The sequence below is a fragment of the Rattus norvegicus genome, chromosome 3 (assembly GCF_036323735.1).
Source record: "Rattus norvegicus strain BN/NHsdMcwi chromosome 3, GRCr8, whole genome shotgun sequence".
NCBI classification, from domain to species: domain Eukaryota; kingdom Metazoa; phylum Chordata; class Mammalia; order Rodentia; family Muridae; genus Rattus; species Rattus norvegicus.
In genome coordinates, this window is record NC_086021.1 from 159,349,108 (window position 1) to 159,377,077 (window position 27,970).

A 27,970-nucleotide genomic window follows, 5' to 3' on the forward strand; every position below is an offset into this window, starting at 1 on the left:
CGCCGTCTGCTGGATTTACAGGGGAAGCAACAAAATAAGCATATGTTGTGTTTTTGACACCAAAAAGAAAGTTGGACAGTTTGCCTTAAAGCGACAAATTTAAGACCATATAATTATGAAATAAATATTTTATGTGCCTTGTCCTTTAAATGATCCTATGCTCTGTTTTAATTTTTTGTTGGATTTTTTTTATATTTCAAATGTTATCCCCTTTCATGGTTTCCCATCCATAAACCCCCTATTCCATGCCCCTTCCCCGTCTATGAGGGTGTTTCCCCACCCATCCACCCACTCCTTCCCACGTCCCCTGACATTCCCTTACCACGAGAGGTGGAGTCTTGGCAAGAACAAGGACTTCTCTTCCCACTGATGCCCAAAAAAGCCATCCTGTGCTACATATGCAGCTGGAGCCATGGGTCTGGTCATGTATACTCTTTGGATGGTGGTTTATCCCCTGGGAGCTCTGATTGATTGGTATTGATGTTCTTATGGGGTTGCAAACTCTTTCATCTCCTTCAATCCTTTCTCTAACTCCTTCATTGTGCACCCCATTCTCAGTTCAAAGGTTGGCTGCAAGCATCTGCCTCTGTATTTGTCATGCTCAGGCAGAGCCTCTCAAGAGACAGCTATGTGAGGCTCCTGTTAGCATGCACCTCTTGGCATTCCCAATATTGTCTGGGTTTGGTGGCTGTATGTATGTGGGCTGGATCCCCAGTGGAGCAGTCTCTAAATGGCCTTTCCTTTAGTTTCTGTTCCAAACTTTGTCTCTGTATTTCCTCCTATGAATATTTTTGTTACCCCTTCTAAGAAGGACTGAAGCATCCACACTGTGTTTGTCCTTCCTGTGCTCCATGGTCTGTGAATTGTATCATTGGATAATCCAAGCTTTTGTGCTAATATCCCCTTATTAGTGAGTCCATACCCTCTGTGGTTTTTTTTTTTTTTTGTGTGTGTGTGATTGGATTATGTCACTCAGGATAATATTTTCTAATTCCATCTATTTGCCTATGAATTTCATTAAGTAATTTTTCAGTTAACATTTAATTTTAATAATACCTGTTATGTTTAAAGTGTCAACAACACATGACGAAATGTCTTCTGTGAAGGTTTAGAGAGGTGAACACATGCTTTAAATATGCAGTGGAGGAGGAGAGGTGCATTCAGTTACAAGAAAATCCCTTGTTATCAATTACACAAAGCATATAAAAATATTTCTCTGGATGCATAGATTAAAAGTTGGGACTCACCTAAGAACAACCATGCAGTTTCTTCCCACTGCCAGAGACATTGACCCCAGAGAACTGTGGCAAAGGATGGGACACTGGGCAGAGCCATGTGGGACATGACCTTTGGTCACTCTGAAGCTCTCCATTGTTCTTGTGTAGCCCACCTCCCAGCCAATCAACTAGGGTGGCTGAAGGAGTCTGAACCCCAGGAACTTATACATGAATTAAAGCTGAGTTTATTTCTTCTAAGATAGAATCACACTTAACTGAATTACTGAAGTTTTTCAAAGCAAATGAGACGGGAAAAATGGTTAGTATTTCTAAGAAGTAGTGTCTGATTGGTTGAAACACAAGGGAGGTTTCTTCAGTAAAGCACTTGGGAAAAGGGGTGGTGAGCAATGGCCACTCTGCTATGCAGACACTCTTCAGTGGAAGTCACCGGCTGTGCCAGGGGTGGGTACCATGCAGTTACTCCACAGTGACACCATGACACTGGCTTTGAAGAACACTCAAACTCATTTAGGCACTCAGGCGACAGTGGGAGGTCATTACCTCAACAAAGTTCTCTTCTAGTGCATCTGCATCTTTCCAGTCTACTGCAGTGTTCTAATAAAATTAATACCCAGGAAGTCAAGTTTCTTTGGAAACTATAGCCTCTGTGGGGAAAAAGCTAAAGACAGCAGGGATCCTGGACAACCACTGCTCCAGTCCTGCTCTCCTGGGTGGGCCAGGTCCTATTTAAAGTTAAGTCAACAGAGGCTTCAACTTTAATGATGCTGAGGAGCGAAGACTCTTGAATGAACTCTTGGAGAAGATCCGTACACCACACTCTAGAGTCTAATCAGGTCCTCACAACTGACTGTGGTTGTAATGGGATATTGAACACTTTGTATACAAAAGGAACAGACTTCAGAGTTATGCAAAAACCCTAATCATTTCCAAAATAACCTTTATCTTTGATACAAAAATAAAGATGCTAACTCCTTTAGTTTGGTTTCCCACAATAACCTTTAAAACAGCAACAAATCAGGCTCAAAAGCTGCTCTTCATTCCTGGTGGGGGTGAGAGTGGTGGATGGACCAGCAGAACTTGTTCTCTTCTTGAATGGTGCAATTAGATAGGGGCGACAGGAGCTGCCTCTGAGCAAGGTGGTGGCTCCTTTGGAAAGCATTAGAGAGCCCCCTAGTGACTGTAGAGGGGAGATGCAAAGATGACTGAATAGACAGCTGCAGTCATGAGTGGTCATAAAAGAAAACTGCAGGAGGTGAAGCTCCTCCTATTTACAATTAGGTAACTATATTTTAAATACTTTAAACCTGAGTAACATTTATAAATATGCTATATGAGACCTCCCAGCCACAGGACACAGTGGAATCCCTTTGTCCAGTACCTGTGCTCCTTTCTTTTCCCTTAGTCTTCCTCCCTAGTCAGTTCAAAATTTCATGAGTGTCATGAGCATGCAACACCAAGGAGAAGTGCCCGGCCCTTCAGGTGCACGTCAACAGGAGTGGCTAGAAATAGGTCTGAGCTCTCAATTTCTGCTTGGACAACTATTTAATTCTGCATGTAAATAAAACCACACACCTATGGTCACTTGATTTTTGACAAAGGAGCCAAAACCATCCAATGGAAAAAAGATAGCATTTTCAGCAAATGGTGCTGTTTCAAGTGGAGGTCAACATGTAGAAGAATGCAGATCGATCCATTCTTATCACCCTGTACGAAGATTAAGTCTAAGTGGATCAAGGACCTCCACATCAAACCAGATACACTCAAACTAATAGAAGAAAAAGTGGGGAAGAATCTCAAACACATGGGCACTGGAGAATATTTCCTGAACAAAACACCAATGGCTTATGCTCTAAGATCAAGAATCGACAAATGGGATGTCATAAAACTGCAAAGCTTCTGTAAGGCAAAGGACACTGTGGTTAGGACAAAACGGCAACCAACAGATTAGGAAAAGATCTTTACCAATCCTACAACTGATAGAGGACTTTGTATATCCAAAATATACAAAGAATTCAAGAAGTTAAACCGCAGGGAGACAAATAACCCTATTAAAAAATGGGGTTCAGAGCTAAACAAAGAATTCACAGCTGAGGAATGCTGAATGGCTGAGAAACACCTAAAGAAATGTCCAACATCTTTAGTCATAAGGGAAATGCAAATCAAAACAACACTGGGATTCCACCTCAGACCAGTCAAAATGGCTAAGATAAGAAACTCAGGTGACAGCAGGTGCTGGCAAGGATGTGGAGAAAGAGGAACACTCCTCTATTGTTGGTGGGATTACAGACTGGTACAACCATTCTGGAAATCAGTCCGGAGGTTCCTCAGAAAATTGGACATTGAACTACCTGAGGACCCAGCTATACCTCTGTTGGGCATGTACCCAAAAGATGCCCCAACATAGAACAAAGACACATGCTCCGCTATGTTCATAGCAGCCTTATTTATAATAGCCAGAAGCTGGAAAGAATCCAGATGCCCTTCAACAGAGGAATGGATACAGAAAATGTGGTACATCTACACCATGGAATACTACTCAGCTATCAAAAAGAATTACTTTACGAAATTCATAGGCAAATGGATGGAACTGGAAAATATCACCCTGAGTGAGGTAACCCAATCACAGAAAAACACACATGGTACGCACTCATTGATAAGTGGCTATTAGCCCAAATGCTCAAATTACCCTAGATGCCCAGAATACATGAAACTCAAGAAGGATGACCAAAATGCGAATGCTTCACTCCTTCTTTAAAAGGGGAACAAGAATACCCTTGGGAGGGAATAGGGAGGCAAAGTTTAGAACAGTGGCTGAGGGAACGCCCATTCAGAGCCTGCCCCACATGTGGCCCATACATATACAGCCATCCAATTAGACAAGATGGATGAAGCAAAGAAGTGCAGGCAGACAGGAGCCGGATGTAGATCTCTCCTGAGAGACACAGCCAGAATACAGCAAATACAGAGGCGAATGCCAGCAGCAAACCACTGAACTGAGAATGGGACCCCCGTTGAAGGAATCAGAGAAAGGACTCAAAGAGCTTGAAGGGGCTTGAGACCCCATATGAACAACAATGCCAACCAACCAGAGCTTCCAGGAACTAAGCCACTACCCAGAGACTATACATGGACTGACCCTGGGCTCCGACTGCATAGGTAGCAATGAATAGCCTAGAAGGGCACCAGTGGAAGGGGAAACCCTTGGTCCTGCTAAGACTGAAGCCCCAGTGAATGTGATTGTTGGGGGGAGGGCGGTAATGGGGGGAAGATGGGGAAGGGAACACTGACTTCGAAGTGGAGGGGGATGGGTTAGAAGGGATGTTGGCCTGGAGGCCGGGAAAGGGAATAACAATTGAGATGTAATAAGAAATACCCAATTTAATAATAATAATAAAACAAAACAAAACAAAACAACAACAAAAAACACTGGCTCTGGTAACTTCAGCTTCTGCCTCTCAAGACTATTTTCCAGCTGCTCAAAGATTCAGCAATAGGGTTATTGTCCACCAAGAGGCTTGTAAGAGCGGCACCGTTGCTGGGGGATGAGGTTACCGCCTGCCCAGGCAGGATGTTAGTGAACACTACGCAGTGGCTCCAGGGACCCTGGCGGGCCTCCAAGGCTTTTTGATCAATGGCTTGTCCTTTGTCCCAGAGGTGACACATACTGTTATGATACTCAGTGATAAAGTCCCTGCTGCATTAGTTTGTCAGGTTTGAAGCTCTCGGGTTGTATCAAGGCCTCTCAGTCAGGGAGGATGCAGCGTTTCTAAACAGAAAATTATTCTCACTTATCATCAGAGCCAGTTTCAGCTCCTGGAAGTCCTGGATTGGTGCAACATCTTCGTTCTTTCTTAACAGAGTATTGGGTAACTATTATCTTTTCCACTTGGTCTGGATTAACACTCAGCTCACAGCAACTCACTCTGAACAATTCTAGGTAAGTGAGTTTCTATCGATCAAGTTCACTTTCAATGAACTCATTTTCATGAAGAGATGGGTTCTGTACCTCACCTTGAGAACCAGCTCTCGCATATTTAATGGAAGTGCTCCGGTGAAGAAACGTGGCTAGGATGCTGGCACTGGTCCTGCATATGGTACAGCATTTTGTGGCTCTAGAGACACCTGTGTCTTGGATGGGACAGAGAACAGGGAGCGGTTCTACCCCACTGGTTGCTGACAGACAAGACCAAGTTTTGTGCTTTGTGGTATTCTAAGTATGGCAAAAGGGCTAGAAATAGCAACATTCTGGACCAGTGCCAAAGAGGTGTGGCTCCCTAGGAAAGGCCCCAAGTAGAAGGGGGTCTGTGGGGGAAGCAACGGAGGTGAGCCATCTGCAGGGGGTGGGCACTGGAGGTGGGGAGAGGACCCCATTCTGCAGCTGGATGGAGCCTTCTGCTGCAGGGGTGTAGATAAGAGGGAAGGCTGGGTTGGTCAGATAGTTAAGATCAAAAGGCAGTTCTGACTCCTTCTTCAGCTAGGGGATCTCCTCCTCGCCCTTGTCCTCCTCGTCCTTGTCCTCCTCGTCCTCCTCCCCCCCTCCTCCCCCCTCCCCTCGTCCTCGTCCTCCTCCTCGTCCTCCCCCTCCTCCTCGTCCTCGTCCTTGTCCTCCTCCTCGTCCTCCTCCTCCTCGTCCTCCTCCTCCTCGTCCTCCTCGTCCTCCTCGTCCTCCTCCCCCCTCCTCCTCCTCCTCGTCCTCCTCCTCCTCCTCGTCCTAGTCCTTGTCCTCCTTCTCCTTCTTCTTTTCTTCTTCCACTCCCACAATCTTCCTGATTTCTCTACTTGATGTGAATTGTACAGGCATTTCTCCTTTTGTTGTAAGAATCTCTCTGTCAGCTCCTAATATAACAGGTAGGATACCATCTGCCCATGGTTACATTTACGTGCCCAGCGTAAACAGGCCCAGCCTTTGATCTCATTTTGGGAGTCCACATCCATCCCACTCTGCACCAGTTTCTGCAATTTCTGAATGTCCTGCAAGGCCGCTGCCTACAGCAGCCTTTCCTGTTGCTTCTTCTGCTCTAGGAGGGCGCTCATCTTCCCCAGGTCCCAGGCCCTCAGCCGCCCCTCTTTGAGCCCATCCCTGCCTGCCATGGCCTCCATGGCCTGGGGAGGGAGTGCAGGGCTCACCAGCTCTACTGGCACCTACTCTCCCACTCCAGGGTGGCCTTGTGCTCCTGCCTGCCCATCAGCAGAACCCCTAAAGTCATTGTTTTTAATAGCTGAGCAGTATTCCATTGTTTAAATGTACCACATTTTCTGTATCCATTCCCCTGTTGAGGGACATCTAGATTCTTTCTGGCTATTATAAATAAGGCTGCGATGAACATAGTGGAGCACGTGTCTTTTTTATATGTTGGGGCATCTTTTGGGTATATGCCCAAGAGAGGTATACCTGGGTCCTCAGGTAGTGGAATGTCCAATTTTCTGAGGAACCTCCAGACTGATTTCCACAGTGGTTGTACCAACTTGCAATCCCACAACAAAGGAGGAGAGTTTCTCTTTCTTCACATCCTCACCAACATCTGTTCTCACCTGAGTTTTTGATCTTAGTCATTCTAACTGGTGTGAGGTGGAATCTCAGGGTTGTTTTGATTTGCATTTCCCTGAACTAAGGATGTTGAACATTTCTTTAGGTACTTCTCAGCCATTTGGAATTCCTCACTTGAGAAGTCTTTGTTTAGCTCTATATCCCATTTTTTTTAACTTTCTTGAGTTCTTCATATATATTGGATATTAGCCCTCTACTGGAGGTAGAATTGGCAAACTAATGGTTGCTGTTTTGTCCTAATGACAGTGTTCTTAGCCTTACAGAAGCGTTTCAATTTTATAAAGTCCCATTTGTGGATTCTTGATCTTAGAGCATAAGCCATTGGTGTTCTGTTTAGGAGGTTTACCCCAGTGCCCACATGCTCAAAGCTCTTCACCACTTTTTCTTCTACTAGTTTGACTGTATTTGTTTTTATGTGGAGATCCCTGATCCACTTGGACTTGAGCTGTGTACAGGGTGATAAGAATGGATTGATTTGCATTCTTCTACATGCTGACCGCCAGTTGAACTAGCACCATTTGTTGAAAATGCTTTCTTTTTTCCACTAAATTGTTTTAGCTCCTTTGTCAAAGATCAAGAGACCATAGGTATGTGGATTTATTTCTGGATCTTCAGTTCTATTCGATTGATCTATGTCCCTGTCTCTGTACCAATACTATAAAGTTTTGATTACTATTGTTCTGTAATACTGCATGAGGTCAGAGATGAAGATTCCCCCAGAAGTTCTTTTATTGTTGAGTATAGTTTTCACTATCCTATGTTTTTTTGTTATTCCAAATGAATTTGCAAATTGTTCTTTATAACTCTATGAAGAATTGATTTGGAATTTTGATAGGGATTTCATTGAATCTGTAGATTGATTATGGCAAGATGGTCATTTTTACAATATTAATCCTGCCAATCCATGAACATTGGAGGTTTTTCTATCTTCTGAGATCTTCAGTTTCTTTCTTCAGAGACTTGAAGTTCTTGTCATACAGATCATTCACTTGTTTGGTTAGAGTCACACCAAGATATTTTATGTTATTTGTGACTATTGTGAACGATGTCATTTACCTAATTTTTTCTCAACCTGTTTATCCTTTGAGTAGAGGAAGGTTACTGATTTGTTTGAGATAATTTTATATCCAGCCACTTTGTTGACGTTGTTTATTTGGTTTAGGTTCTCTGGTGGAATGTTTGGGGTCACTTAAGTGTACTATCATATCATCTCCAAATAGGGATATTTTGACTTCTTCCTTTCCAATTTGTATCCTTTTGACATCCTTTTTGCTCTGATTGCTCTGGCTAAGACTTTGAGTACTATATTGAATAACTAGTGAGAGAGTGGGCAGCCCTGTCTAGTCCCTATTTTTAGGGACTTGCTTCAAGTTTCTCTCCATTTAGTTTGATGTTAGCTACTGCTTTGCTGTATATTGCTTTTACTATGTTTAATTATGGGCCTTGAATTCCTCATCTTTCCAAGACTTTTAACATGAAGGGGTGTTGAATTTTTTCAAATGCTTTTTTCAGTATCTAATGAGATGATCATGTGTTTTCGTCTTTGATTTTGTTTACTTAGTGGATTATGTAGATGGATTTCCATATATTGAACCATCCCTGCATCCCTGGGATGAAGCCTACTTGATCATGACAGATGATCATTTTGATGTGTTCTTGGATTCAGTTTGCTATAATTTTTCTGAGTATTTTTGCGTCGATATTCATAAGGGGAATTGGTCTAAAGTTCTCTTTCTTTGTTGTGTCTTTGTGTATTTAGGTATAAGTATAATTGTAGCTTTATAGAAGGAATTGGGTAGTGATCCTGTTTCTATTTTGTGGAGTAGTTTGGACAGTACTGGTCGTAAGTCTTGTTTAAAGGTCTGATAGAATTCTGCACTGAACCCATCTGGTCCTGGGCTCTTTTTGGTTGGGAGACTTTAAATAACTGCTTCTATTTCTTTAGGAGTTATGGGACTGTTTAGATGGTTTATCTGATCCTGATTTAGCTTTGGTACTTGGTATTTGTCTAGGAAATTGTCCATTTCCTGCAGATTTTCAAGTTTTGTTGAATACAGGCTTTTGTAGTAGTAGGATTTGATGTTTTTTAAAATTTCCTCAGACTCTGTTGTTCTGTCCCCCTTTTCATTTCTAATTTTCTTAATTTGGACACTTTCTTTGTGCCCTCTGGTGAGTCTGGCTAAGGGTTAATCTATCATATTGATTTTCTCAAAGAACCAGCTCCTGATTTTATTGATTCTTTGTATAGTTCTTTTTGTTTCTACTTGGTTGATTTCAGGCCTGAGTTTGATTATTTCCTGCCTTCTATTCCTCTTGGGTATATTTGCTTCTTTTTGTTAGAGCTTTTAGGTGAGCTGCCAAGCTGCTAGTGCACGCTCTCTTCAGCTTCTTTTTGGAGGCACTCAGAGCTGTGAGTTTTCCTCTTAGCACATATTCCCGACAGTGAGCATATGGAATCTGAAGAGACCACCTCCAGTAGATAGAGAGAGCCCCCAGTGGAAAGAAGTGTCAGCAACCCAGCTTCAGAATTTTGACCCAGAATTGTGCCAGTCTTGAGAAAATGCAAGGACAAAATGGATCAGAGTCCGATATAAAGGCCTTCCAGTCACTGGCCAACTTGAGATCTAGGCTATGCACAGGAACCAAACCCTGACAGTCTTACTGATGCCATTTTCTGGTTGTAGACAAGAGCCTAGCCTGACTGTCCTCTGAGAGGCTCTATCAGCAGCTAATGGAGACAGATACAAGTACTTACAGCCAACCATTGGACTGAGGTCAGGGACCCCTATGGAAGAGTTAGGGGAAGGACTGAAGGAGCTGACAGTGATGGCAACTTTACAGGAAGAACAACAGTGTCAGCTAACCTGTACCCACCCCTCAGAGCTCCCTCAGACTAACAACCAAGCAAAGATACATGGGTTGGTCTGTGTCCCCTGGGACATATGAAGCAGCAGAGACTGCCTTGTCTGGCCTCGGTGTGAGAAGATGTGCCTAATCCCATAGGGACTTGATTCCCCAGGAAAGGGGGAATGCTATGGGTATAGGGTGGGAATGGGTAGGTGGTTAAGTGGGTAGGGAGCATCCTCTCAGAGACAAAGGGGAGGACAGGTGGGTTAAAAAAAACTCTTCATTGTGCGACCAGGAAGTAGGCAACATTTGGAATGTTAAGAAACAAAAGAATTTAAATTTTAAAAGTGGCAGGGACCTTCTATGGATGTAGACAGGGTTATGAGAAAGAAATAGAAGGGTTGTTATAGTCCCATTTTAGTACATACTTGCATGCATTTATCATACTTAACACTCTCACTTTGTATAATTAACATGTGCTACCAAAAATAGAAGTTCAAGTTCTACTGTCATCAATAAAACAATGGGACTAGAGAGATGGTGCAGTGGTTCAGAGCACTTCCTGGTCTTAAGAAAATTCTGGTTTGTTCCTCAGCACACACATGGTAGCTGGCAACTACCTGTAGCACTAGTTTCAGGGACCAGATTTGCTCTTCTGGCCTGGCCTCCCGGTGCTCCTGTAAGCACTTGGTGCACATAAAACTCATATAAACACACACACACACACACACATACACACACACACAAACATAAAAATGTAAAAGGTATATAGTTTTATTACTATAACAATGAGTGTGTTTGCAAAATGACATGTGAAAGTGGGGGATCTTTTCACATATGGAGACATTTACCTGACAGAGTTGGTTTTAAATGATAGCAATAGGTCAAGGATTTTTTATATGAATTAAGGATACATAAATCAAGGCTTAGTTAGGCTCATGCTCTGTTGCTGTCATATCAGGGCTTTGTGTTTGAGTCTTTAGTCAAATGAATAAAATAATTTAGCAAATCTCTTGAAAGAATCTCATGAACAATTTTATCCAAGTATTGTGAGAAAAGGATGACAGACTAGCTGGAAATATTAGGAGCTTCCTACAAGAGTGAAGGAAGAGGGATTGGAAAGATGGCTCAGTGGTTAAGAGCACCGACTGCTCTTCCAGAGGTCCTGAGTTCAATTCCCATCAACCACATGGTGGCTCACAACCATCCGTAAGGGGATCCGATGCCCTCTTCTGGTGTGTCTGAAGACAGCTACAGTGTTCTCATATACAAAATAAATAAATAAATCTAAAAAAAAAAAGAGTGAAGGAAGAGGACAGAAGAAAGCCATTCCTATTGCATGGACATCACCAAGAAATCATATGGTAGAAGCGCGTTCCAGAGCTAAAGATAAAGTGTGAGGAAATCCAGAGTGTACAGGAATGCAGGAGTGCATCCCTGATCTTTGGCTGGTACCACTTAAGACTGATGGTGGGGGAAGAAGAAGAAGAAGAGAAGGGGGAAAGGAGGATGATGAGGAAAAATACTCATTTTTGAGATAGCACTGCGGTGGTTTGAATGAAATTGACCACGATAGACTCATAGGGAGTGACAATTAAGTGGTGTGGCCTTTTTGAGTAGATGTGGACGTGTTAAAGGATGTGTGTCACTGGGGGTGAGCCTTGAGGTTTCAAATGCTCAACCCAGGCCCACTGTCCCCTTCTCTTCCAGCTGCCTTACAATCCAGATGTAGAACTCCACTCTGCTACCATTATTCATGCCATGATGATAATGGCACCTGATCTATAAACCAGCTCCAACTGAATGTTTTCCATTGTAAGAGTTGCCATCGTTATAGTTCTACTTCACTGCAATAAAATCCAAAGTAAGACAGAAATTGGTACGGGAGCCCAGGGCATAGCTGTGATAGGCCATACCATGCTTTTGTTTGGAAGAATATGGAAAGCTTTGGGGCTTTGTAAAAGAAGTGCAATTGAACAATTTAAGCAGGGCTTAGTGGTTCACACTACTAGGAACATGAAAGAAAGTGGACCAGAGGGTTATGTAAACTGTAAGAGCTCATCTCCAGAGGATGCAGAGGAGAATGATATTAGTATATGGCCTAGAGATAGTTCTTATGATATTTTGGCTAGGAACATCTCTACTTTCTGCCATTGCTGCAAAAACACACCCAAGACTCAGTTGAAGAGTTATGCATTAACTTTGGCATGTATGTTTTGGTAGAAGACATTTAAAAACAGCCTGCCATTGACTGTGCCGTGTGGCTCTTATTGGCCTGTCATATGATGTTCTGTAATGAAAAGGAGCAAACTGATCTAGGGAGAAATACAAAATGTACAATTTGAGGAAGGGAGCACCAGAAAGTTTAATGGAGCTATATCCTGTGTTTGAAGATCCAAAAGGATTAAAGAGAAGCTTTATTCAGTGAGTAATCTATATCCAGGTAAGATGCAACCCAGCCAAGCTTTCAGCTTATGAAAAGGAGTTTATGAACAGGTTAGTGCTTGGCATACACCTAATACCATCATTGGGGAGGCAGAGCAAACAACTCTTAGAGTTCAAAGCCACCTTGGTTTTCAGAGCAATTTCCAGGACATCCAAGCTTATGCAGTGAAGAAAACCACTTAAATTCAGAAAGCTGGTTGAAATGTATTTGAAAAAAGGAAGAATGTATTTTAATAAGGGAGCTATGTACCAGCTCTAGCAAGTAACAGAACTTGGCAGCTTCAGCAATGTGGTTATGAGTTTAGTGTCAAAGACAGAAGAAAGGGGTTGGGGAATCTCTCTCCACATCTAAGGAAAGTCTCTGAGGCCAAACATGTTAGGCGTGTTCCTGCATGGAGGCTTAAAGAAGCCAATTGCATGAATCTTTGAAAGCAAAGCATGGATTGCCTTGGAGACCCTAAAATGTTGAAGATTCCATAGTCTTGGGTTACCTGCCAAGGAATGCTGATAACAGGAGGTTGAATCGGCCCAAGAAAAGAAGGATGTTACAGTCAACAAGGCTGAAAAGAGCTGATGAGTGATCTGACATCAGATGTGGAGATGCAGTGTTTTCAGTCTTGCCTTGACCCAGTATTTTCTCGCTATGCTCTACTCAAACGCCTTGAGAATGGTGATGTTTACCCTGTGCCATTATTTGTTGGAATTTTGTGACTGGCTTATTCATCTTGATTTTGAAGGAGAATACAGTTAAGCGATTGCACAGGTCTCAGAAAAGACTTTAAGAATTGTGTTCACAGCCTTCGCCGTGCTGCCATTCTCTAAGGCCAGAGCAGCCTCTTGCTTGCGGAGTTCAACCAAAGGAGAAGGGGGGTAAGTAAGGAGGTGCCCATACCATAGCTCTTACAAAGCAGATTTCCTGCAAATCCACCTGTGTTAAAGCACTCAGGAATCAATTGGCTCATAAGGGTGCGCCCTCTACTGGAGGCGTGAAGAAACCTCATCATTGCAGGCCTGGTATTGTAGCACTCAGTGAAATCAGATGCTGTCAGAAGCCCACAGAACTTCTGATTCCCAAGCTCCCCTTTCACCTTCTGGTGCGAGAAATTGCTCAGGACTTCAAAACAGATCTGCGCTTCCAGAGTGCAGCTGTCGGTGCTTTGCAGGAGGCAAGTGAGGCCTATCTGGTTTGCCTTTGAAGATACCAACCTGTGCGCTATCCATGCCAAACCTGGAACAATTATGCCAAAAGATATCCAGCTAGCACGCCCCATATGCTTAGAACGTGCTTAAGTGTCCACTATGATGTTAAACATTTCATTCTCAAAAAAAGTGTTGTCCACTTATTCCTGTTATCAGTAGTTCTGAATGTTAGATATTTTTTCCTTGGTGTCAAAGGTACCTAAGTTTATGATTGCAAGCGGTAACATAGGGGACAGAATCAGGTATTGGTAGTTTCTCCACATTCATTTGTGTGTGAATTTTTAAGATAAATGCAAGGTGTAAAGCATTAATGCAAGCAAAATGTTTCAGTGAACACATTTCAACACTTCAACTTTATAACAATTATAAATAAAACTTTCTGACAATGCCAGCACTTGGATTTTTTTAAATAAATAAATTTCTTATTAACGAAAACTAAATGCTGTTTGTAGCGTTTTATCATACAGTAGGTTCCATCCATTCACTAGACTTTTCTAACAGAGTTGTCCTACGTGCAAGTACATGTTGTTAATGCTGTCGTCTTCTGTGCTGTGCTGTTCCTGTAAGTTTGCTATTAAAATGCATCAAACTAAAAAAAAAAAGACTAAACTTTGGAGTTTAAAACAGTGCGGGTAACTGTGATTATGTGGACTTCGAAATTAGAGTAAATGCATTTTGTATTACAATATGGCTATAGGCCTTTTAGAGAAAGGAAGTGGAATGTGGTAGTTTGAGTGGAAATGGTCCTGATAGCTTCACAGGGAGTAGCACTATTAGGAGATGTGGCCATGTTAAAAGAGATGTGGCCCTGCTCGAAGAAGTGGGATATTGAGTGTGAGCCTTGTGTTTCCAAATGCTAAAGCCAGGTCCAACATCCCTGTCACTCACTTCTGCCTATCAATCCAGATGTAGAACTTTTAGCTATTTCTCCATTACTACATCTGCCTGCATGGCATCCTGATTCCCATCATGATGATAATGAACTTCATCTCTGAACTGTAAGCCAGCCCCAATTAAATGTTTCTTCATAAGAGATGCCAAGTTGTGGCTGCTTTCCCAGAGACCATGCAAGCACCAGGGACCCTAGGTAAGTCACTATCCCCTGCCCACCATCCCCCTCTTAAAACTGCTCCAAAAGCCCCAAATAACACCCTATTCCACAGGCTGCATATTCTTGCCCATAACTCTGGCAGCTTTCCTGGAAGCAGTGTTGTCATGAGGGGTCACAGGTAAGACACCATCCCCTGCACCCTAACTCCCCTTAAACTCACCCAACCACCCTAAACTACACCCATTTCCAGGGTTACATATTCAAGCCTACAACTTCAGCAGATAATCTCTGCTTTTCCTGAGGCCATGCCAGTTCTAAGGACCTCAGGGGCACTGTTGTTTCCCCAAATCTCAGAGGTAACCCAAAGCACAAAAACCCCAGTAGAGATACCCTACTGGACTTGACGTCTAGTTGGTCATGAGAACTGCAGGCCACTAAAGCAAAAGACCAGAAAAGAAACATAATTCAAGGGGGAAAAACAGCCAAAAAACAAACCCTGTCCATCTAATCCATCTAACAAAGATAAACTCAGAAATCAGCACCTAAAACTATAAAAACTGTTAACCTAGAAAACTAGGGGCCAGTGTAAGGACAAGCCAGCCATGTCAATGTGACATCACCAGAGGCCAGGTATCCAAGTACAGCAAACACTGGATATTCCAACACAGATGAAGCACAAGAAAGTGACCTCAAATCAAATCCTTCAAAGACAATAGAGGCCTTTAAATATAAAATGAATAAGTGCCTTAAAGAAATCCAGGAGAATACTGACAGGTAAAGGAAATGAATAAAATTGTTCAAAACCTAAAAATGGAAATAAAGGCAATAAAGAAAACACAAAGTGAAGGAATCTTAAAGAAGGAAAATGTAAGCAAGCCAACAGAAACTGCAGCTAGAAGCATCACCTGTACAATATAAGAGATGGAAGGGAGGAAAGATACAAGAGAAGGAACTGATACATAGGACAAAGAAAATGCTAAACCTAAAACCACCCAGGGTGTCTGGAACACTATGAAAAGACCAAAGGTGAGAATAGTAGAAACAGAAGGAGAAGATTCCCAGCTCAAAGGAAATTATTTTCAACCAAATTATAATTATTCCCCCCCTAAAGAGATACATGTAAATGTATAAAAAGCTTATAGAACACCAAATAGATTGGGCCAGAAAGGAATGACTTCCCACAACATAACACTAAACATATATAACAAAGAAAAATATTGAAAGTTGCAAGGGAAATAGGCAAAGTAAGGTTTGAAAACAGCTCTCTTAAAACTGAAACAGACTTCTTAAGACATACTCTAAAAGCCAGAAAGTCCTGTATAGCTACCTCGCAGACTCTATAAGATCACAGAATTCATTCTAGACTATGACAGCAGGTAAAGCTCTGAATCACCATAAATGGAGAAGATATTTCATGACAAAACCATATTTAAACAATACCTACCCACAAATCCAGCCCTACCAAAGATACCAGAAGGAAAAGTACAACCCAAGGAAGTTAACTACAGACAAATAAACACAGGAAAAATTGTACAACAGAAAACCAAAAGAAGGAAAGCACCCACAAAAGTGCACACACACACACACACACACTCACGTATGCAAGCACAACTGCTTAGTATCCTGAAAGTTGGATGCTGGACCTCAGGACAGATCCAGTTCATACTGGCTTGCTCAGATACTACCCTTCCTTGGTAGTAACAATACCCATGGAATTTAGGGCATCTGCTGTCCCCAGGACAGGTCAAGTAGCCTCCAGGAACAACTACTAACTACTTTGTTAGCTCAGTAACCAGGAGGCCACACAAACAATTGACCTCTGTGAGTTCAGTGCCCCAAAGACCCAGCCCATTTTTATTACTAAGCAAGTTTGATGCATAAGCAGCCACACACTGTTCCTCAAGGCAAAGCAATGGCCAAGGTTGGGACTGCAGAGTTGACAGCAGGACAAGAGCACCTGGGGTGCACCAAATGGCACTCTCCAGGAAGAAACAATATCCAGGGACCACCACATTGTACTTCTGTGTTTGGAAACATATCCAGGACCCCAACATCAGTGACCCACTTCTCTCTGCCTGCAGCTTTTGATTTTTCCTGCCTGGAACTTATCTCTAGGGCCTACAATTATATGTCCATCAAATGAACACCATAGTTTCCCTAGATGAACATATTTCATTTCCCCCAAAACCCTTATAATGATGTCTTGCAAATCAACATTGTACCCCACATCCCCTAGACTGCACCCCATTAACCAGAGTGCAAGAAGTAGCCATGAATAAAGTGTCAGCCTTTATTTACATACTGGAGGATTATGCAGTGGGGACCCTGCCATTTGTTCCAGAGAAAGGCAGATAAACTGGGCATGAGCCAGACCGTGGAAGAAAGTACCCTAGTGTCAAAAGTCTGAGGTCCTAGAAAGATCTTTAAGTCATCAACTCTTTAAGGCACTCAATGCAACAGGTGCATAAAAACAAATGAAAAATAAGGTACAAAAAAACCTGCCAGTCACAGTGACTGTGAATGAGTCAACACCTGTGTGTACGGTAAGGGTTGGAATCCATGAAAGCCTGCTCAGCACACCCACCAGTCTAGGCAGATGAGCATTAGGATAGGTCTAAAAATGCAGGATGTGTAAACCTGTCGCCACAGCACTCAGGATCTAGAAAAAGATGGAGAATTACTACTGGCCAGTCTATGTTTCACAAAACCAGCCTGCTTCTAAGAAAGAAAGGGCCAAGAGATCCTGCAATTTATGTCAAGATGGGTAAAATGGGAGGGGAATATGGGGAGGAAAGGAAGCCACAAAGGGAGGAAAATATTGGATAGAGGAACAAGAGGCTGAAATGATGGAACATGTTGATGTATGTAAGGATGTAAGTGTGCAGCAAGAAGTCAGAGATCTACTGCAGGCAGTGGAGGTGGTGGTTTACTGTGAATTACCTAGGTTCTGGTCACCTGGCCTACAAAAATAAATGAGATGATGGATCAAGAAATAATGATGATATTTGGAAGCCTAAGTGGATGATAACATTTATTTTGAAAAGATAATAATTGCCTTTGTACTGCAGATGTAGAGGTTTAGTCCAGGTTGCTGCCTGTGACACTCTCGGTAACACTTCTGCAGGCACAGCATGGTACCCAGCTCTCTGTCAGATCCCAGGTGGCTGATCCTCACCCAGACACAGAATGTGTAAAATCAGCAACCACTTGGCTTTCCAAATCTGGGTCCTTTGAAAATGGTTCAGTTCTGCAGGTATTGGCTGATGTCACTGCTGTGGGTGGTGCCATCATAAAGAGCCTCCAAAGTGACTGTCACTGTTCTGGACAGCTGACTAGTAGATGGCAGTCTCTCTTGAGTCTTCTTATTGGGGAAGAGGTTTCCCTCTTAGGTAATGGGGGCAGTAGAACCTGCTGACTCTGCTTGCTCCATTGCACTGCAGTGGATGCGGCAAATGGACAGAACTCGAGAAGCACCTTATCGTGATTATGTGGCTCCTGCTTGGACTGAGAGAAACTGTCCCCAGTGAGGAAGTTCTCCAAGCTGCTGCGGACAGTGTTCTCCCACAGCAGTGGTCAGTATATGTAAAAGGTGCTCCTAGGAACAGAAAAAGTTTTTTATTTCTTCTTCTTACTGAGGTCCAACCACCTGTGAGTCTGGCTTACCTCCTGGTCAGAGGAGTATCTTCCATCAAGAAGATCTGAATAAAAATGATTTTCTGTAAGAATTTTTAAAAGTCCAGCTGTGCATCACCCTTCTAAATGACCAACACTGCCGGATGGCCTGAGCCAACAAGCATCACCTGTGTGCCTTGCTTCTACACAGGTGTCTGTGCTCAAAGAGACGGTCCTTTCCCTTTCATAGCCTGCAATGGACATAACAGTGAAGGATCCTCCTCCTCCTCCTCCTCCTCCTCCTCCTCCTCCTCCTCCTCCTCCTCCTCCTCCTCCTCCTTCTCCACAGCAGCAGCAACAGCATGGGCAGCAGAGGAAGCAAGGACACGTGCATGTCAGATGCCAGCTTTGTGGTAAAACTGGTTTGCATCAGTGTTTGGGGTCAGGAGGTAGAATGATCCAGTTCCTCTTTAAGCACATTTGAGTGACCCTGGGGCTGTCTGCTTGAAGGGAATGTGGAAAGTAACTATATGTCACCCAGAGTAAACCCCACACTGTCAGATGAAGCATTGTTTTGCCATCAACATTTTGCTGCCCACTGCAATACTTGTGGCCACACCTTCTCTGAACACAAGTGGAAAGCACCTCAGACCTCATCTTGGGTCTTCTCAAAAGGCAATTAGTAGATGAGCCTGGTCTTGCACATGGCTGGATGTTCTGGGCCAACCCAGTAGGGAACCAGCCCAATACTGGCTTCCCCTGGCTCCCAGGAACCAGTAGAGCAGATGCTTAATGTTTCAGATGGGAGTGGAGACAAGATAGAACGGATTTGGAGGGGCACCTATGCATTTCCAAAAGTGGGCTTCATACAAAACGTTAAATTACCTTGTTTGTAATGTTAATTCTCTACATTTCAGGCAAACTCCACTAGTATCAATTTTAGTTGAAGGACAGTAAGTAGAGTAGCATTATGTCTCTCTGTCTCCTTCTGTCTCTGTCTCTTGATGTCTCTCCCTCTCTTCCTCCTTCCTCCTCCCCCCTCCCCCCTCCCCCTCCCTTCTCTCTCTGTATTTTCAATCAGACGTCCAATACCAAACATGACTCAGGTGTAAATGCAATGTGAACAACCAGAGACTAGAGCTGGTAGCTTTGTGACAGGTCCAGGATCTCTCTCATTATGACCGTGCAGTAGTCAGGATGTTATGGAGGCCTGCAGCAGAGCTGTGGGGCTGAGCTTTCTCTGTCCACTCTGTATTCCCTTCTGGACTGCAGGTGGACCTCACTGCTTCTCAGTTCTGTTGCTGTTTCTAGCTTGTTCAGCCACATATCTCTTGGCTGTAGGTCAGGTCCTCCTGCTTTTTCTTTTGCTAGCAGGACCACTGTCTCATCAGCTCACAGGTACATTGGAGACAAGCATCTGGGCTGACATTCTGATTGTGCACAGAAGCTTCTCTCAAGTGTGGTGTTTCTTCTCAGTTTCCTTGGTAATCACCACCAATGCATGAAGTTTTCCCAGGGGCCTGTGAGGCCTACATAAAACAATGCACTGGTCCAGGGGTATTCTGGACCGCAGACCACAACAGATCACCCTACAGGGCATAGGCAGAAGGACCATCACCGGGACTACAGAGCAATTTCCAGGATGGAGAGTGAAGGCAAGAAAACCAAAGGAAAGAAAGACAAAGAAGGTAGAAATAAAAGTAGAAAGGTAAAAAGGTAGAAAGGAAGAAAAGAAGAAAGAAAGAAAAGAGAAAGAAGAGAGAAAAAAGGGAGGGGAGACAGGGAGGAAGGGAGCGAAGGAAGGAAAAAACAAAGAAACAGTGAAAGAAACAAAGATGGGTAGACGTTAGGACAAGAAGGGAAATGACTTGATCAAGAAGGCAAATCTGTAAACAATGCCCCCAAATGAATAAAGCCACATAAACAGAAAACCAGCCCTCCGAGCTTGTGCAAAGAGAACAGCAGGAAAGAACTCACCATGTGGAAGTGTAAATGATGGTCAATGCCGAAGTCCAAATAATCATCAGAGTCCAATTCCAATGCAACCATCAAGTCCTGCAGATCCCCACCAAACAGCTCTCTGCACAGGACACAGATTAGCCCCGGACAGTACATTATATGGACAGTGGTCTGTCATTCCACACAATGAGAGCAGGTGAGATCAGAAAACTATTGACCTGCGTCTGAGACACCGCCGGAACCTGAAGGAAACAGACCGGATAAACAGTTCTCTGCACCCAAATCCCGTGGGAGGGAGAGCTAAACCTTCAGAGAAGCAGACACGCCTGGGAAACCAGAAGAGACTGCACTCTGCACACACATCTCGGACGCCAGAGGAAAACACCAAACGCCATCTGGAACCCTGGTGCACTGAAGCTCCCGGAAACGGCGGCACAGATCTTCCTGGTTGTTGCCGCCGCAGAGAGCTCGTGGGCAGCACCCCGAGAGCGAACTTGAGCCTTGGGACCACAGGTAAGACCAACTTTTCTGCTGCAAGTGACCTGCCTGGTGAATTCAAGACACAGGCCCACAGGAACAGGTGAAGACCTGTAGAGAGGAAAAACTACACGCCCGAAAGCAGAACACTCTGTTCCCATAACTGGCTGAAAGAAAACAGGAAAACAGGTCTACAGCACTCCTGACACACAGGCTTATAGGGCAGTCTAGCCACTGTCAGAAATAGCAGAACAAAGTAACACTAGAGATAATCTGATGGCGAGAGGCAAGCGCAGGAACACAAGCAACAGAAACCAAGACTACATGGCATCATCAGAGCCCAATTCTCCCATCAAAACAAACATGGAATATCCAAACACACCAGAAAAGCAAGATCTAGTTTCAAAATCATATTTGATCATGATGCTGGAGGACTTCAAGAAAGACGTGAAGAACTCCCTTAGAGAAACACAGGAAAACATTAATAAACAAGTAGAAACCTACAGAGAAGAATCGAAAAAATCCCTGAAAGAATTCCAGGAAAACACAATCAAACAGTTGAAGGAATTAAAAATGGAAATAGAAGCAATCAAGAAACAACACATGGAAACAACCCTGGATATAGAAAACCAAAAGAAGAGACAAGGAGCTATAGATACGAGCTTCACGAACAGAATACAAGAGATGGAAGAGAGAATCTCAGGAGCAGAAGATTCCATAGAAATCATTGACTCAACTGTCAAAGATAATGTAAAGCGGAAAAAGCTACTGGTCCAAAACATACAGGAAATCCAGGACTCAATGAGAAGATCAAACGGAAGGATAATAGGTATAGAAGAGAGTGAAGACTCCAGCTCAAAGGACCAGTAAATATCTTCAACAAAATCATAGAAGAAAACTTCCCTAACCTAAAAAAAGAGATACCCATAGGCATACAAGAAGCCTACAGAACTCCAAATAGATTGTACCAGAAAAGAAACACCTCCCGTCACATAATAGTCAAAACACCAAATGCACAAAATAAAGAAAGAATATTAAAAGCAGTAAGGGAAAAAGGTCAAGTAACATATAAAGGCAGACCTATCAGAATCACACCAGACTTCTCGCCAGAAACTATGAAGGCCAGAAGATCCTGGACTGATGTCATACAGACCCTAAGAGAACACAAATGCCAGCCCAGGTTACTGTATCCTGCAAAACTCTCAATTAACATAGATGGAGAAACCAAGATATTCCATGACAAAACCAAATTTACACAATATCTTTCTACAAATCCAGCACTACAAAGGATAATAAATGGTAAACCCCAACATAAGGAGGCAAGCTATACCATAGAAGAAGCAAGAAACTAATCGTCTTGGCAACAAAACAAAGAGAAGAAAAGCACACAAACATAACCTCACATCCAAATATGAATATAACAGGAAGCAATAATCACTATTCCTTAATATCTCTCAACATCAATGGCCTCAACTCCCCAATAAAAAGACATAGATTAATGAACTGGATACGCAACAAGGACCCGGCATTCTGCTGCCTACAGGAAACACACCTCAGAGACAAAGACAGACACTACCTCAGAGTGAAAGGCTGGAAAACAACTTTCCAAGCAAATGGTCAGAAGAAGCAAGCTGGAGTAGCCATTCTAATATCAGATAAAATCAATTTTCAACTAAAAGTCATCAAAAAAGATAAGGAAGGACACTTCATATTCATCAAAGGAAAAATCCACCAAGATGAACTCTCAATCCTAAATATCTATGCCCCAAATACAAGGGCACCTACATACGTAAAAGAAACCTTACTAAAGCTCAAAACACACATTGCACCTCACACAATAATAGTAGGAGATTTCAACACCCCACTCTCATCAATGGACAGATCATGGAAACAGAAATTAAACAGTGATGTCGACAGACTAAGAGAAGTCATGAGCCAAATGGACTTAACGGATATTTATAGAACATTCTATCCTAAAGCAAAATGATATACCTTCTTCTCAGCTCCTCATGGTACTTTCTCCAAAATTGACCATGTAATTGGTCAAAAAACGGGCCTCAACAGGTATAGAAAGATATAAATAATCCCATGTGTGCTATTGGACCACCACGGCCTAATACTGGTTTTCAATAACAATAAGGGAAGAATGCCCACATATACGTGGAAATTGAACAATGCTCTACTCAGTGATAACCTGGTCAAGCAAGAAATAAAGAAATTAAAAACTTTTTAGAATTTAATGAAAATGAAGGTACAACATACCCAAACTTATGGGACACAATGAAAGCTGTGCTAAGAGGAAAACTCATAGCGCTGAGTGCCTGCAGAAAGAAACAGGAAAGAGCATATGTCAGCAGCTTGACAGCACACCTAAAAGCTCTAGAACAAAAAGAAGCAAATACACCCAGGAGGAGTAGAAGGCAGGAAATAATCAAACTCAGAGCTGAAATCAACCAAGTAGAAACAAAAAGGACCATAGAAAGAATCAACAGAACCAAAAGTTGGTTCTTTGAGAAAATCAACAAGATAGATAAACCCTTAGCCAGACTAACGAGAGGACACAGAGAGTGTGTCCAAATTAACAAAATCAGAAATGAAAAGGGAGACATAACTACAGATTCAGAGGAAATTCAAAAAATCATCAGATCTTACTATAAAAACCTATATTCAACAAAATTTGAAAATCTACAGGAAATGGACAATTTCCTAGACAGATACCAGGTACCGAAGCTAAATCAGGAACACATAATCCAGCTAAACAACCCCATAACTCCTAAAGAAATAGAAGCAGTCATTAAAGGTCTCCCAACCAAAAAGAGCCCAGGTCCAGACAGGTTTGGTGCAGAATTCTATCAGACCTTCATAGAAGACCTCATACCAATATTATCCAAACTATTCCACAAAATTGAAACAGATGGATCACTACCGAATTCCTTCTATGAAGCCACAATTACTCTTATACCTAAACCACACAAAGACCCAACAAAGAAAGAGAACTTCAGACCAATTTCCCTTATGAATATCGACGCAAAAATACTCAATAAAATTCTGGCAAACCGAATCCAAGAGCACATCAAAACAACCATCCACCATGATCAAGTAGGCTTCATCCCAGGCATGCAGGGATGGTTCAATATACGGAAAACCATCAACGTGATCCATTATATAAACAAACTGAAAGAACAAAACCACATGATCATTTCATTAGATGCTGAGAAAGCATTTGACAAAATTCAACACCCCTTCATGATAAAAGTCCTGGAAAGAATAGGAATTCAAGGCCCATACCTGAACATAGTAAAAGCCATATACAGCAAACCAGTTGCTAACATTAAACTAAATGGAGAGAAACTTGAAGAATCCCACTAAAATCAGGGACTAGACAAGGCTGCCCACTCTTTCCCTACTTATTCAATATAGTTCTTGAAGTTCTAGCCAGAGCAATCAGACAACAAAAGGAGGTCAAGGGGATACAGATCGGAAAAGAAGAAGTCAAAATATCACTATTTGCAGATGATATGATAGTATATTTAAGTGATCCCAAAAGTTCCACCAGAGAACTACTAAAGCTGATAAACAACTTCAGCAAAGTGGCTGGGTATAAAATTAACTCAAATAAATCAGTAGCCTTCCTCTACACAAAAGAGAAACAAGCCGAGAAAGAAATTAGGGAAACGACACCCTTCATAATAGACCCAAATAATATAAAGTACCTCGGTGTGACTTTAACCAAGCAAGTAAAAGATCTGTAAAATAAGAACTTCAAGACACTGAAGAAGGAAATTGAAGAAGACCTCAGAAGATGGAAAGATCTCCCATGCTCATGGATTGGCAGGATTAATATAGTAAAAATGGGCATTTTACCAAAAGCGATCTACAGATTCAATGCAATCCCCATCAAAATACCAATCCAATTCTTCAAAGAGTTAGACAGAACAATTTGCAAATTCATCTGGAATAACAAAAAACCCAGGATAGCTAAAACTATCCTCAACAATAAAAGGACTTCAGGGGGAATCACTATCCCTGAACTCAAGCAGTATTACAGAGCAATAGTGATAAAAACTGCATGGTATTGGTACAGAGACAGACCGATAGACCAATGGAATAGAATTGAAGACCCAGAAATGAACCCACACACCTATGGTCACTTGATTTTTGACAAAGGAGCCAAAACCATCCAATGGAAAAAAGATAGCATTTTCAGCAAATGGTGCTGGTTCAACTGGAGGTCAACATGTAGAAGAATGCAGATCGATCCATGCTTATCACCCTGTACAAAGCTTAAATCCAAGTGGATCAAGGACCTCCACATCAAACCAGACACACTCAAGAAGAAAAACTAGGGAAGCATCTCGAACATTTGGGCAGTGGAAAAAATTTCCTGAACAAAACACCAATGGCTTATGGTCTAAGATCAAGAATTGACAAATGGGATCTCATAAAACTGCAAAGCTTCTGTAAGGCAAAGGACACTGTGGTTAGGACAAAACGGCAACCAACAGATTGGGAAAAGATCTTTACCAATCCTACAACAGATAGAGGCCTTCTATCCAAAATATACAAAGAACTCAAGAAGTTAGACCGCAGGGAGACAAATAACCCTATTAAAAATGGGGTTCAGAGCTCAACAAAGAATTCACAGCTGAGGAATGCCGAATGGCTGAGAAACACCTAAAGAAATGTTCAACATCTTTAGTCATAAGGGAAATGCAAATCAAAACAACCCTGAGATTTCACCTCACACCAGTGAGAATGGCTAAGATCAAAAACTCAGGTGACAGCAGATGCTGGCGAGGATGTGGAGAAAGAGGAACACCTCTCCATTTTTGGTGGGATTGCAGACTGGTACAACCATTCTGGAAGTCAGTCTGGAGGTTCCTTAGAAAATTGGACATTGAACTGCCTGAGGATCCAGCTACACCTCTCTTGGGCATATACCCAAAAGATGCCCCAACATATAAAAAAGACACGTGCTCCACTATGTTCATAGCAGCCTTATTTATAATAGCCAGAAGCTGGAAAGAACCCAGATGCCCTTCAACAGAGGAATGGATTCAGAAAATGTGGTACATCTACACAATGGAATATTACTCAGCTATCAAAAACGAGTTTATGAAATTCGTAGGCAAATGGTTGGAACTGGAAAATATCATCCTGAGTGAGCTAACCCAATCACAGAAAGACATACATGGTATGCACTCATTGATAAGTGGCTATTAGCCCAAATGCTTGAATTACCCTAGATGCCTAGAACAAATGAAACTCAAGACGGATGATCAAAATGTGAATGCTTCACTCCTTCTTTAAAAGGGGAACAAGAATACCCTTTGGCAGGGAATAGAGAGGCAAAGATTAAAACAGAGACTGAAGGAACACCTTCAGAGCCTGCCCCACATGTGGCCCATACATATACAGCCACCCAATTAGACAAGATGGATGAATCAAAGAAGTGCAGACTGACAGGAGCCGGATGTAGATCTCTCCTGAGAGACACAGCCAGAATACAGCAAATACAGAGGCGAATGCCAGCAGGGAACCACTGAACTGAGAATAGGACCCCCGTTGAAGGAGTCAGAGAAAGAACTGGAAGAGCTTGAAGGGGCTCGAGACCCCATATGTACAACAAGGCCAAGCAACCAGAGCTTCCAGGGACTAAGCTACTACCTAAAGACTATACATGGACTGACCCTGGACTCTGACCTCATAGGTAGCAATGAATATCCTAGTAAGAGCACCAGTGGAAGGGGAAGCCCTGGGTCCTGCTAAGACTGAACCCCCAGTGAACTAGACTGTCGGGGGGAGGGCGGCAATGGGGGGAGGGTTGGGAGGGGAACACCCATAAGGAAGGGGAGGGGAGAGGGGGATGTTTGTCCGGGAACCGGGAAAGGGAATAACACTCGAAATGTATATAAGAAATACTCAAGTTAATAAAAAAAATAAAAAAAAGGATGTTGAACATATATAAAAAAAAAAAAGAAAACTATTGACCACTCAGAGCTGGCACAACCCAAAGTGGCCTTTTCCACTTCTTAGTCCCATGGGGTCCTCTCTATCAGTTACTGTTCATTTCATTGAGACCAATGCCCTGACAAGAGGCAGCTTTAAGGGGGAAGAGCTCTATTTAGGCTCACGCTATGAGGGGCTTGCTGGGAGTGTTAGGGCTCCTCTTCGTGGGTTTTTAGATTCTTGCCAGAAAGAATTTAAGAGCAGATTTGAACGAAGCTCCTGCATAACTTTGTTCAAGTGTGAAGGACAGACAGCAAATGGCTGCCATCAAGAGGGAGTTGAGGAGGGTGGGAGAAAGCCAGGCCTTTTGCAGTGGCATCCAGAAGTAAGGCATGTGGTGGGACTAGGTCCAGAGACTTCATAGCCTGTGACAGGAAGTTCAGGGTGCGCAGGAATATAGGAATACATTGCAGAACAGGGGATGGTACTTCCTTCAAAGAAATAGAATAAGTAAGGACTAAAAAGCTAGACAGGCCTTGAGGTGCTCACTGGGGAAACCTGCAAGTGTCAGTGTTTAGGAGGGACTTTTAGAAGCAGACTCCATTAGGGATATAATTACTCCTCCCATTTTCATAGGATGGCTTCAGTTGAGCCAGCTCTCATTTGTGATGATCTCCTGGCCAAACCCAGGTTTTCTACAGGCCCAGGCTTCATTTACTTTTAGTAAAAATACTAGAGAATAATACTTTTGAGTAACTTTTTGAGTCGCTACAAATGACAAAACTAAGCAGGGTCAGATATTCTGCATTGAAATGAAGAGAGAGAGTACCAAAATTTAAAGAGACAGAATCCACTGGGATATGATTAGGTCACTGTGGTTTTTTTAAAATTTTTTTAAAATTTGTATGGTTGTATTAATGTAACTCCTTTCTTATGATGTCTCTACTTCAATGGCTGCTGTGTCCCTGGCTTTTTAATATGGCTTCCTTTTCAGTTGTGAAACTAGGGTTTCTGGAAATGTCAAGTCTGTTTTGAAGGTTTAGTACTGAGTGACTTTTTGGAACATGATAATTTTTGAGAAGTGGAGTTTTATTGCTGGAAGTGAATACGGTCTTTGGCCATCAAGAACCATTTCCATGAACATCTCTTAGCCTAGTCTTTATGTACCTACACATCTTTCTGACTTTTGGGCCAAATATTTACAATGTTTGAGGAAGCTACAAGCTCCCTCCAAACCTAAGCTTTGCTTGTTGTAAGACAGCAATAAAATCTATAGTAGAGTCTCCCTACTGTATCTGATAACTGCATTGTCTCTGAATATTCTTCTGTCACCATGAATATTATATACCAATGGGGGAACCTTAGTCTTTTGGAGAAATCTAAATCCACATTCCCTAGCATGGTCACTCAGATTTAACTTCAAATAAACTTTCTTCCTATCTATGGTGAGAGATAGATATTTTAACAGGAAAATATCAACCAGTAGATGTCAGGCTTAGCCTGAAAATGTCTAAGTTTCAGCTTTTAAATGAACTTTACAGCAGGCCACTCAGCTCTTAAAGAGAAAACAGAAAGGTGTTGTTTCCCTAATTTCTTTCTCAGCCCATTTATCCTTTGAGTAGAGGAAGGCTACTGATTTGTTTG

The 27,970-nt window shown here is 42.5% G+C and overlaps 1 protein-coding gene and 1 pseudogene across 3 annotated transcripts in view; one reads left to right on the forward strand and one right to left on the reverse strand.

Moving 5' to 3' along the window:
• The window catches only part of 3300002I08Rikl1 (RIKEN cDNA 3300002I08 gene like 1), a 146,713-nt gene that overhangs the window by 51,016 nt on the left and 67,727 nt on the right, over positions 1 to 27,970 (forward strand). The gene's annotated exons all lie outside the window — the stretch shown is intronic.
• On the reverse strand, positions 4,938 to 6,272 carry Ankrd40-ps3 (ankyrin repeat domain 40, pseudogene 3; annotated as a pseudogene).